Here is a 12,229-nt window from a genome sequence, read left to right as displayed (position 1 = left end):
AAACACACTTTACGACGCTTTCTGTTCCCTCTCTCTCTTCTGCTCTGTTTCTCTCCCTCCAAAATCAACAAATTCCCCAAATTCCGCACAGCACGCACCCGGTGAGAAGTAGTAGTAATGCGGCGACATCCGTTTCGTGGGCCTATATAAAATTAGTCAGCAAGCCAGCGCTAAAGCCGACCAACGGGGATGTGACCAGTTGACAGGCAGGCAGGCAGGCAGGCAGGCAGGAAAGAACGCAAAAACTATCGTAAACCACTTACGAAATGTAACCTTTGCCTATAGCGTGACCCGAGTGCGAACAGCCCGCAGAAAGAACACCGGGGGCCGCCGCTCCTTTCCATCCATCACCATCCAACCAAAACTCCAAGTGTCGTCCGTCCATGGGACTCCGGTAGCCACTCAATCTTACACCACCGCTATAGAGACCATACCCGTACTGGCCAGAGAGCGAAAAGCGGCTTTTCGGGGCTTGTAAAAACATTTGGAAATCATTTGCCTCGTTCTCTATGGCAAGAGGTCCGTTTTCTCTGCAACAAAGAGGCCGCTGGTGATCACCACACCGCAGCGGATCCGCAGGAAAACGAAAAAGGAAACATTTCCTTCCAGAAACGGAAAGGTAAGCCACGGTAGAAGCCCCCGGTACCGTACCCCTCACACCAGGGGAGAAGCAAAAGAATTGATTTGGAATCTCACTTTCCACCGTTCCCACTCGTTGTTGGGTGAAGTGGGTGGGGGGGGTGCACGGACGAATAATCAAAAGTGATGAAACTGATGAGCGGCGAGAGGAAGGTGCCTCGAAAAGTTCGTCCTTAACAATATTAAGGCAGTTTCCGTCCTCGTCCACGTGGTGGTGGTGCTGGTGGTAATAGGCCGCGCCCCCCCCCTAAGGCCCCCGCCAACCGGATCCTGCTGTCAAATGGAAAACGAAATAAAAAAAGAGGGAGAGCAACGGCTTCTTCCTCGCGCAACGAACTTCGACCCTCGCCGAAATAACGAAAGTAAAAAAAAATCGAAAAAAAAACGCCCAAGAACGCCATGTGGCCATACCCGGGGGTGGAAAAAAAACTGAAGAGGAGATGCACAACACCACGCACACATACACCACCGTCAGCTGAATTTATCGAATTTCCCTTTTTCCTCCCCCACCGAAAAGCTGCACCAAACACATCCTGGCGGTGTCCCTCGTGTTGTTATTGTTGGTGGTGTTGTTATGCCTTGCCAGGGGGGGGAGAGAAAGAAAAAGGATTTCCCGGTGCCAGTTTCCTGGTGACGCGCGATGCGGTGCGTCAAGGATGGGCACCCGCACCACGCACCCTCCAGAAGGGCGCAAGCGACACACCCACCACCACCAGCGGAACAGGAGTGAGGATCGCGGATCGAGCGAAGGTGAAACCGCACCGTCTGTGAAGGGGCTACACAAATTGAGAAGTTATGTCGGACCACCGTCACCACCACCACCACCAGCAGCAGTACCAGGCCCCGAGAACGCGCTTTTCGGTCACTTGAGGTTGGTATGAAAAATAGGAAATTCTCGTCGCCCTGGTGGAGGGCGCTGGCTTCATTTTTTTTTTTGCTGCTGCTTTATTTCGTCCCCTCCTTGCAACCGACGCCAGGTTGTCGCGACCAACCCTGGTGAGGTGGCCTCCTGTCTAGTGGAGAAGAAGGAGCTGAAGAAGGGCCACCACACCTCAGGCACCACACTTCAGAAACCGCACCCGCGTCAGCTCAGGATTTCGTACGAATTTCTTTTTTTTATCGAGCAAAGGGAACGAAGCAAAAGGTTGGTTACCGTCCGAGGAGGAAGGACCGCCAGAAGGGGAATGATTCATGCTACGTTACCGGTGGTCCGATAGGACGACCGCAAGGCCTGCGATTCAATTCCAATTTGCAATACACACTACACACTGGCTCTCTCTCTCTCTCTCTCTCTCTGGTCCGAGTCTGCACGCATTGTTGGAGGACAACAGCGATAGCACGGCACTCATCGATGATTGTCGGACGGACGGAGGCCCCATTTTTTATGCCCGCTAGTGTGCCGGTGTCCTCTAATCTCGTCCGTTGCTCCCGAGGCTAGTCAGCTGACGCAAAATCAACATTTGTTTGCCACGCGAGTGCCACAGCTCGAGTTCAGTGCATCGCTCGGGCAGTGCGTGACCACCGGACCACTGGATTGCGATTGATGGGGTCCTGGTCCTGGTGCTGTGCTAAGATATTGGACAAGAGATTTTCAATTATTTTTAGTACTTCAGAATCGGAATATGAATTCGTCGAGTGTCGAAGCACCGGGAGTCCAGTAAAAACAGATAAGAGAAGTAAAGTGCTGATGTGCTCTTCTCGTGGTGCATCCATTTCGATTCACTAGGACAGAGGAAAGAAAGCGCTGCAATAGGCAGCGAACATCAGAAGGATGTTACCCCATTCTCTGTTGATTGCACATGTCCCCTCGGACCACCACAATAATGCCATTGCCATTTGCAAACAACTCAAGGTCCCTGAAGCGGAAAACCGCACACACAATAAAGAATTGCCAGTTCCGATGCATGATACGATCTTCATCGCACACCATCGCAGGACCAGACTAGCGACGACCAGAGAGGACGACAGAAGACGACACATAAACACGCATAAAACGGAACCCGGAATTCTAAAAACAGAACCCCGGAAGGACTCATAAAGGATGATTCACGCGAAACCACAAGGGAGCAGGAGCAGGAGCTGCAGAATTTAGAACACTCCAGGGAGAGCGAGAGAGACCTTAGGGAACTTAGGGGAGTGGGAAAGCGAAGCAATTTGTTGGCCAACCGAGACCTGGAACAGAAGAGACCACAATAAGCGTAGTTTTTGTGCCAGCGGCGGGGCGCGCAAGCACTGAATCTGCATTGCTTTATGACCCAGAAAGCTGGCGCTGCGTTTTGGGAGGTTCGCTCGCTGGTCCGGACAACACATCGGTGGTCTGGTCTGCCCCGAGTCTGGTGGCCGAGTTAATTAGAAAAGAAAGGGAGGCCGGGGCGCCTGTCAGAAAGCAAGAAAGTGCCGTAGCGGTGCCGTAGCGGTCCTGGGGAAAGGGGAAATGTGCAACACCGAAGCTAGATGGCGGCTTGACACGGCACCAGGACACGGGACTCATTATCGGCGTTGGGCGTAAAACTGGGCCACAACACACGAGGCCGGGGTCTTGGAGTTCCACTCCACTCCACTAAGGCGACCGAGGATATTGTCTAATGCGTCCGCTACGTCGAATGCCCCCCCTTTAAAGGAAACTAGGACGGTACAAGAGACGGTATTCTTGGGTTTTCTTTTTTTTAACGGATCGATGGATCGATGAAATTATATTCCATAAATTGGATACCGGACCTAAAGAACCCGAATCGGACCGGAAGTCGACGACGTCGTGTGCGGTTAAACTGGCGTGGTGGTGGTGCGTCTTCTTCAACATTTCAAGCAGGAGCTTCAAGTTATCCGATATTCCACTCCACTCTCTGGTCTGAGGACACTGTTCCGACCCACGTACGCCTTCTTCTTCTTTTTGGCAATAAAATATTTAATCGATTTCCCCGCACAAACACTCCGATCCGTGAAGCCTTTTCGAAGGGCCCCCTAAGGGCTGTAATGTTATGGGCTGAAACATCCCCTTTTTTGTCGACATCCCGTCGAAGAACACACCACCAGCAGCAGCAACAGCAGCAGCATCAGTTGACCTAAGAAGTCAACCCAAGTTCACCACGGAGTCAAGTCGAGGAGTTTTTCGGTCTCAAGAATTCTCAACTTTTGCGTCGATGGATCGAAGCACAGCAACAGGCGGCACCAGACCCAGAGACACCATACATAGGCACCACTTCGGCAAGGAAGGCCCACACAACAATCCAATATTCCGAATTTTTTGCCAGGTGCGTGGTATATCACCAGCAACAGCAATCGCGATTCCGCGCCGCGACCACGACACCGACGTTCAATTTCTTCTCTGCATAAATCATGCGATCGAGTATTTTGCTTTCGGTGGCAAGTTTATGTCAGCACCGTATGCAGCATCCAAACCTTCCTACTCCTCCTACTCCTACTCTGTGTTGGGTGGTGTGTCTGCATTAGCTCTCTTGTGTAAGCCGATACAAGAGACTGCGTGCGTCATGTGATGTAGAAGGTTGTGGGCCACCTCATCCAATCGGCCTATCATACACAAGGCACACGTAGCTTCGGTCCGTCTCCGTCTCCAACCCAAAACACACCAGCAAATTGCCAATGGCACACATGACGACGATGGCGGTGGCTACTCAAAGCTGCTCGTGCTCCTCCTCCTCCTCCTAGAGGGGCCGGGACACGCATAAATTGTCCGGTCCCGGGGTCCCGGTCCCAGCCCAGTGACACGATCCTGCTGCTCTCACGGCTCTTGATAGAGCCGTTTCATGGACACAGAGTGAGAGAGAGAGAGAAATGTAAATCAGCTTATGGTGATTAACTTAGTAGGAAACGATGACGGCGATGCCGACGACGACGTCGACGACGACAACGATGACTATAAGCTGCCGGACCGGACTCCCTGTTTGGCGCAGGGTGTGCGCACTGTAACGCGTGGCGGCGAGTTCTGCTGCGAAAGCAAAACCCCGACTCCGACCGGGTGCGAGCGGCAATCGTTGTTGATTTCCTGACCCTTCATTGAGCCCCACCACCCCCCGGGAAAGTCCGGTGTGGCTCGAGAGTCGTTGTGGGCAACGGTATCGAGGATCGAGGTTTTGTTCTTGATCTTAGTTCGGTCCCAAAGCCGTAGCAATGGGACTGTTTCCGGTTGTTTTGGGAGGGGGGCGCACTTCAGGCCTCAACCGTTGTTAGAATTATGAGCAAGATTTGTTAAGAATCATCATTAAATGTGACATCGATAACAAGGCCAATCGAATTCGTCGCTGGATGGCAGCAACATGTTCAACACATTCTTTAGATAAAAGTTCAATTTCTATTAATAAAAAAACTGAACACCGCTCAAGATTGTTCATCTTCGCCTGCAGCTCTACGATGTCGCGCTCGGTTAGCGAAGAGATGTGGGAAAGAGATTCGTGGAGCTGCATAAATTGCGCCCCAAATTGAGGTTGCGCGTGGGTCAACCATCGTTTGACGCTTGGCTTTGCCTACCGATTAAGAGAGCGTCTCTCACGGTCAAATGGTGATTTTTTTTTATTTTGCTAAAGGGGTGGCAAGTGTCTAAACTCGTAGCAAGCAAGCAGCGGCACACAAACGTTGTCATTGTTGGGATATATTTAAAGTGAAAGATGATGGAAATAGTATTAAAGTTGGGTGAAAAGTGAGATCATTTCTAGGCATCCTTAAGCATTTGAGATGAAAATAACCTACAGGGCGAACAACAAGACCGCAGTCGGTCTTCTACAAAGCACACGAAATATTAATGCAATATATTCAGATTTTATACTGATATTTTCTTCAGAATTTGTGTATTCAAACTTTGAGCAACATATTACTTTTCTAAGCCATACTCAATGCAAATTTTAATTCAAATTTGCACCAATCGAACGATTCCTCGAACCGATAGAACATGACATTGCATCCTATATAGTAAATCTGCATAAAATCTGTTTTAACTCTTAGTGAAATATCAATATTATAACATTAACTAAAAGAAAGAAGTACTGACAGTTGAGAATATATCAAAAGAAACATAAAGTTAATTGAGCATTAAACAATATGATGAGTTATTGTGCTGTCACAAAAACGCTATTGTAATATTATAACCGAAAATCAGCATCATAAGATTTCAAAAATAGACCTAACAATAAAAAAGGATCCAACTACAACAACATTCCCAAGGGAATAACGATCTGCAATGGGAATAATGCACTTTAAACACAAATCGTTGCATTTAACTGCATTAAATTAATTGTTCAAATTCCACTGCATGCTGTCAGAAATTATTGTTTTCTTTTAATGTTCTTGCAACTAAATTAGTCGTCTATTAGTCATTTGCCAAATTGTTTATGCGCAAAACACTCAAATAATCGGTTTTAGCGAATCGCCCTAGCTTTACGCTCGTGGGTAGTGAACGACAATCAACTTTTATTTTTGGTTCTAAAGCGTAATATTGTTATCTCCTCTCAATGCCAAATCGCCATGAATCATCCAGCTGCCCAAAACACGTGCGAATAATAATTTAAAACAGCAGCAGAGGGGGGGGGGGGGGTGCAGAGTTGATACACAACTTATCAGCATACGAAAGCAGCACTGATTCATTAACTTTTCCTTGACGAACAATCAACCGTTGCGCCTCGTCTGCTCCTCCAAGCGCAAACGAAACACATCCTGGGAGAACATTCGGAATGGTTAAATTGCTTTCCACAACACTCCACACCCCCATCCAGCCATATGTTTTCGCTACCCTCCCCAAATTCCCAATTGTTTCTGTTGTTTCTCTCAGCCACTCGGCTCTTAGCGCCTAATCACAACAATGCGTAAACATTGCTTCGAAAGTTGGACGCGTAACTGTCCGCGAGCGGCTCTCCTGATAAACACAGACATTCATTTCGACGCCAGACGGCCGGCGGAGGCGTCGGTGGCTGGCGCAGGAATGCTAAATATCTTTATCCGATATCCTGACGCCCGCAGGCCGCCCTCGGCCTCTGCCGTCAAACTGGAACGCGCCGATGCTCGCCAAACAAACAAATCTATTTCTGCTGCGAGAGTTTATCAACCGATGTAGCAGCAGCAGCAGCAGCGTCGAAACGATTCGATTCGATACACAAGAATGCTCGGAAATTGTTACGGCCTGACGGGCGGACGGACTGGCGAGCACCACCCACCGACGCCATCATGGTGAATCTCAAATATCATCCAAATTTGTTCCGAATATGCATCGCGTATCGACATTCAGGGGGTGGCAGATGAGGAGCGAAACAAAAAAAAACCGTCGAGAATTTCGCCCAAACACCAACATCTAGTTTGTGCAATCCGGTTCCATAGCGATGTTTTTTTTTTTGCTCGTTTTACTCTGCCTTGCCAACGGGATGAGAAGTTTAATTAAGTTGTGGCCTGCGGGTAAATGGTCTCTTCCGACAATGACAATCGTGCTGGATGGATGGCGGTTACCTAAGATAACAGCGCGACAAGACACAGTACCGAATGCCTTGTCAACGTCACGTTTCCAAAGAAGTACGGTCGGCCGAGAAATTAAATTAATTACAAACCAACCCCTAACCTGCCGCGCGTTCTTCTCGGACCGCGCGGAAAGCAAAATACAATCACAAACCCCTTACAATCATGCCGAAAAAAACTAGAAGAAAAAAAAACACAAAAACCACCATCGACGACTAGCGCACTTTGGCACGATGCTGATATGTTGTGCTTCTAATCGCATCATCCACACCTGCAGACCAACCGACCTCGGACTATCGTCAAACGGGCGACAAACTTATGCTGGCTGGCATGTGCACATACACTATCGCCACCACGTGCACCGGTTCTGGAACTGGTTCAATCGTTCCGAATGAAGTCATGCTTCAACGTAGAAAAAAAAAGAAAAAAAAACAAGCAGACGGAACACAGACTGGAGCTCCAGTCGGAAGGAAACGATAAGAACAACCGGTGCGCGGTGATTCGGCGCTAGCTGATCCCGCGGCTGGTGGTTGGTGTTGAGTTATTCTGGAAGGGGTTTTTACATTTTACTGAATTCCGAAATCCAACCTTCCCCCAAGTCCAGGAATGGAATGGAAATGAATATTGAACGACTCGAAGGAACCGGCGATCGAAAAACGGAGAGGGGGGAGAAGCGTCGAGAGTGATGATCATTTATGCTAAATTGGCGAATGGCACGGCAGTGGTCGAGCGAGAATCTCAGCATCAGCATCCAGAGCAGCGTGTGGTCGAGGTCGAGTGGCTTATGGAAATATTATTGAAAATCTTTCGACTGAAAACTGAAGAGGATTGAATTATTGCCTGCATAAGATTTGTAATGCAATTGATCGCTGATCGCTCGCTGGTACACGGGCGCACGCTAGCATCCTCCTAGCAACTAGGAAAACTTCCAGAATCGCTTCGCTTTTTTAATCATATTTTCAAGTGGAATTTCTAACTTTATACTCTCGTCAACCAACAATACAAAGCACTGAAGGAGAAGGGGAGAAAAACAGGAAGCAGAAGGTAGGAGCTTAGTGGAGAAATATGCCGAACAATCGCATTCCCCCTCGCCAAGGAACCGCTCCCCAAAGAAGGAAGAAGATCCACCATCTCACCGCGGTCAGCGCGTTGCAAAGTTGTCGGAATGAAATAATGGGATTTACGAGTTTTCGGGGGGCTACTTTCATCGGTCAGGAATTTCAATTCCCTCCTCTCGCCCGTCGCACACCATTTGGCCAGCCCCCCAAAAAACCTTTTCAAGTGGCTCCAGAGCAAAAAGGGACCTTTGCACACCCCGGCGGGGGAACTTTGGCTAACTTTTGCCCCATATTGTCCCTGATGGAAGCTACTTAACTTGCATCCGGGCCGGCCGCTAACACCAGAAGAAAAGATTTACCAAAATATGGTCCAAGTCCGGGGGAATGGTGACGATCGACCTTTCGCGATCACTGTATAAACGAAAATGTTGCTGCTGCTGCTGCTTCTTCTTCGCTTACAGGCTAATGATAGCAGCACAATTTCGCAATGATGATGTAAATGGTGATTGTTGCAGCACTGAAACTGATTAGACTTGACTAACCAGACCAGCCCCACTGCGGACACTCGGACCTCGGACCGCTGACGACAAAACAAAAAAAAAACTTCGTACTCCCTCTCGTTGATAAATGCAATTGAACCCTTCCGTGCCCGGTCCGGGGGATGGTATACAAAGTGGTACACCCCTCGCCCGTGTCGTCATACAATGTACCACGCCCGATGGACCCACAAACACGCCACAACAAAGTGGACGCACAAGACAGGATAAGGGGACAAGCTTCACCCGGGACGGGGTGCGTACGATGGCGCAAATCAGAAACGGAAATGCCATTATGTACAGCATGTCACAACAAGGCATTACTCGGCATCGTTCCCGCTTCTAGGTGTTCGCCCACTAGGACTGTATGACAGCTCAAAACGAAATTGGACAAACAGCTGCGGATGAAACGGACGATCTAGTGGTGTTTAGATAAGCGGCGCAATAAATGAATAAAAAGCTTACGCAGCATAAAATTTAGAACTATTTTTGAGATGCAAAATGGCTTCTCAATGCCTTTTTCAACGAAAGTCGAAGGTAGTTCATTGTATTACTTTAATGGCGTTTAAGTATATTGATTAAAAGCACACAGATTGACACTTCCGATAGTAGATCATTTGGTAGAATATGTTTGATTAAGCATTGCAATCTAGTATGCGATTGAAGCAACAAACGCAGACGGCAAGTTGAATGCCTGGTTTTTTGAGAGTAGTTTATTCGCAAGGATTTTTAAAATATTGCGTATTTAACTAGTTATTAGATCTTTTCGTTTCGTTTATTAAAGAAGGGCTAAAGTTAATTTGGGTCCAAAAAAGGTTTAGTTTTTGTCGATTTTTTTGTGAAAAAAAATAAACTGAATATAATCAAGTAAATATCATATTTAACTACAATTTTTCGAGAATATTTGGTTGTATTTAGGGGGAGATTTGTTAAAAAACATCATCCATGGCATCAAATTTAGAAAAACATGTCCTCGAAAGGGTATTTTTTCTGTTGCCCATTGTAGCTACGAAGTTTTTATGCTACGATGGGAACCGACTTTGAAAACGTTGGTTTTAGGAAACGCGCCACAAAAAAAGCAAGATGCACAGAGCGAATGAGAGATGTATGAAGGGCTGATTTTAAAAAATCTATAACTTTATCAGTTTTTCTTCGATTGATCCAAACATTTTACACAATAATCTAGAAAGGATAAACATTCACGGAAAAATGTAAAAAATATGTGTCATAAAAAAATTAAATACCTTCAGCCCTCCTTTACCCAATTGCAGGTTTCAATTGATTATTGAACATAAATGACGGATACTTTGCATTAAACAAGCAAAGTAAAATAACAGTTCTTTATTCAACTGAAATGAAGTATTTTGGCATTGAAGGTCTCTGTTTGTTTGGTGTTCTATTTCGTGTTAGATTAAGAAATCCAGACGTGAGAAGGACAACAAAAAAAAAACACAAACGCCAGACAGAATTCGTTTCAAACGCGAAAAGAATTTGCAGACCACCTAAGAGATGAGTAAATAAACGCCTCCATGTATGATTTAGCATATTGCATTTTTACATTGAACACGACTCGACAATCACGACAATCTAAAACGATGGATCACGACAAACGAAAAACAAACAAAACTCTGATGCAATAGCAGACACACGATGCACTGATTTGCCAACATGTTAATGAAGACCGCATGGCATCAAATGTAAGATGGAAAGTGTTAGCACCGCAAGATGAGTGGAATTGTTATGGTCTAAAAATAGTTTTAAAAACACAAAAACAATTGTGTGCGTCGCTGAAAACGCTTCATACCCTTTATAGCGAATAAGAAGATACAACGAGCTCACAGTTCGTTCGTGAAAACATAACAAACGCCCTCGAAGGATCGCTTACAAGTCTGACCACCGGAGAATCACGGATCCCCCTCGGTTAATATCAATGTCCGAGTGCTTCTTGCAACAGCCATATAGAAGTGTCCTCAAGTTTCAACCCAAAACAAGGCAAAAAGAAAAGGATTTCTGGTCCGGGGCGCAACGGTACCCAGGACGCAGTAGCACGTGGCGTGGATTGCGAACCGCAGGGGAACAGAATTAACGGAATAAGCGGATACATTTCGTGGAAACGAAACCTTGCACTTACGCGCCCGGTCCGTTTGGGGCGGCCAACGGGCCAATGGAGGAAATAGGTCTCCGATGACACAGAAGCCACATCCTCTAGAACGCGCGCTCTTCTTGCATAATATGCTGCGTGGCCGGCAGGCAGAATGGAAAGTGCCTTCTCGGCAAAATCAAAGTGCACTATGCCCGACCCTCTAACGGTCACCACCGTGGAACTGCGGGGTCGTTGACGGAGAGTAGGTCGAACTCAAGGATGGCGCGGGGGCATGGAACTCCCACGGAAAGTCTTTCCACCGGCAAGTGCGTGGGTGGGGTGGCCGGATTGTCAGGGCCACTTGTAGAAGACAGAGAGCGAGCGCGGGCCAGTTTGAAAAGCTGGAGGCGGAGATTGATTACTCCGAGAGCCCCTACGCGCTTCTCGGAGTTTGCTTTCCCGAAACCGACGAAAACGACCCGGCAAACGGTGTTTTCAGCTGTTTCCGGTGGCCCACCGTTGACCGTGACACTGAAAACCGATCATTTTCGGTGCGGCCAATCGGCTGGTGCCGGCCGTTCGTCGCTAGCTGGCCGGAAACGGGCCAAAATACTTACATAAACTTGCAGCCGCGTGAGATGTCCTCCCGCCTTCTCCGTGGATTCACCCCCGGTCACCCCCGCAACCACCCACAAGCCGCGATGGCATCGACTTTTGCTTTTGTTTACACTCCGCACATCACACGCACACGGGGGGGGGGGGGGGCGATTTTGGAAATTCTTTTGCACTTTGCGATTCAAGGACACAACAGGACTGCAGCACTGCACTTCCGGATCCCCCCGGGAACCACAACACGCACAGGAATTGCACAAAAGTAGCGCGACACTACGTTCGATGACCGCGAAGAGGGCACTCGGCGGCGCCCCGAAATTGCGATGGATTTTTGCCCGCGACCGCTTTTATCGCCTTTCCGTTCCGAGAGCCTCACATAAACTGCTCTCGATTGTTTGGGTTTCGTCCGAGTGACAGTTTTGACAACTGCCAGCGCCCCCCCTTCGTGTCATTGACTTTTGCCTTTCTGTTTCTACTGGCAGGTTCCGCACTTCACGGTGATTTTCCACCGTTTTTCCAAGGTTTTTTCGAATGATATTACGTGGTAATACGTGATGGTGCATGATAATACGTGCTACAACGGTAGTTAGAGGCAATAAGTGATGCAAAGTGATAATAAGTGATAATAAATGGCTTTTGACAATCAGGGGTACTGCTCGATTCGTGCGTGAATTAAAGTACTCGTTTTTTTGAATCGATGCCAACTGCCGAACGGATCATGCCATTGCATGCCGGATGCCCACACCTTGAAGTTATCCAAAAACGGAGGAATTTGAAGAAGAGTCTGCCAATCAAGTGCCCATTGCGGTTAATTTGTTGATGAATGCAAGTAAAGGTATTTACTGGTC

Source organism: Anopheles aquasalis, chromosome 3, assembly GCF_943734665.1.
Source record: "Anopheles aquasalis chromosome 3, idAnoAquaMG_Q_19, whole genome shotgun sequence".
NCBI classification, from domain to species: domain Eukaryota; kingdom Metazoa; phylum Arthropoda; class Insecta; order Diptera; family Culicidae; genus Anopheles; species Anopheles aquasalis.
This window is presented reverse-complemented; position numbering follows the sequence as displayed.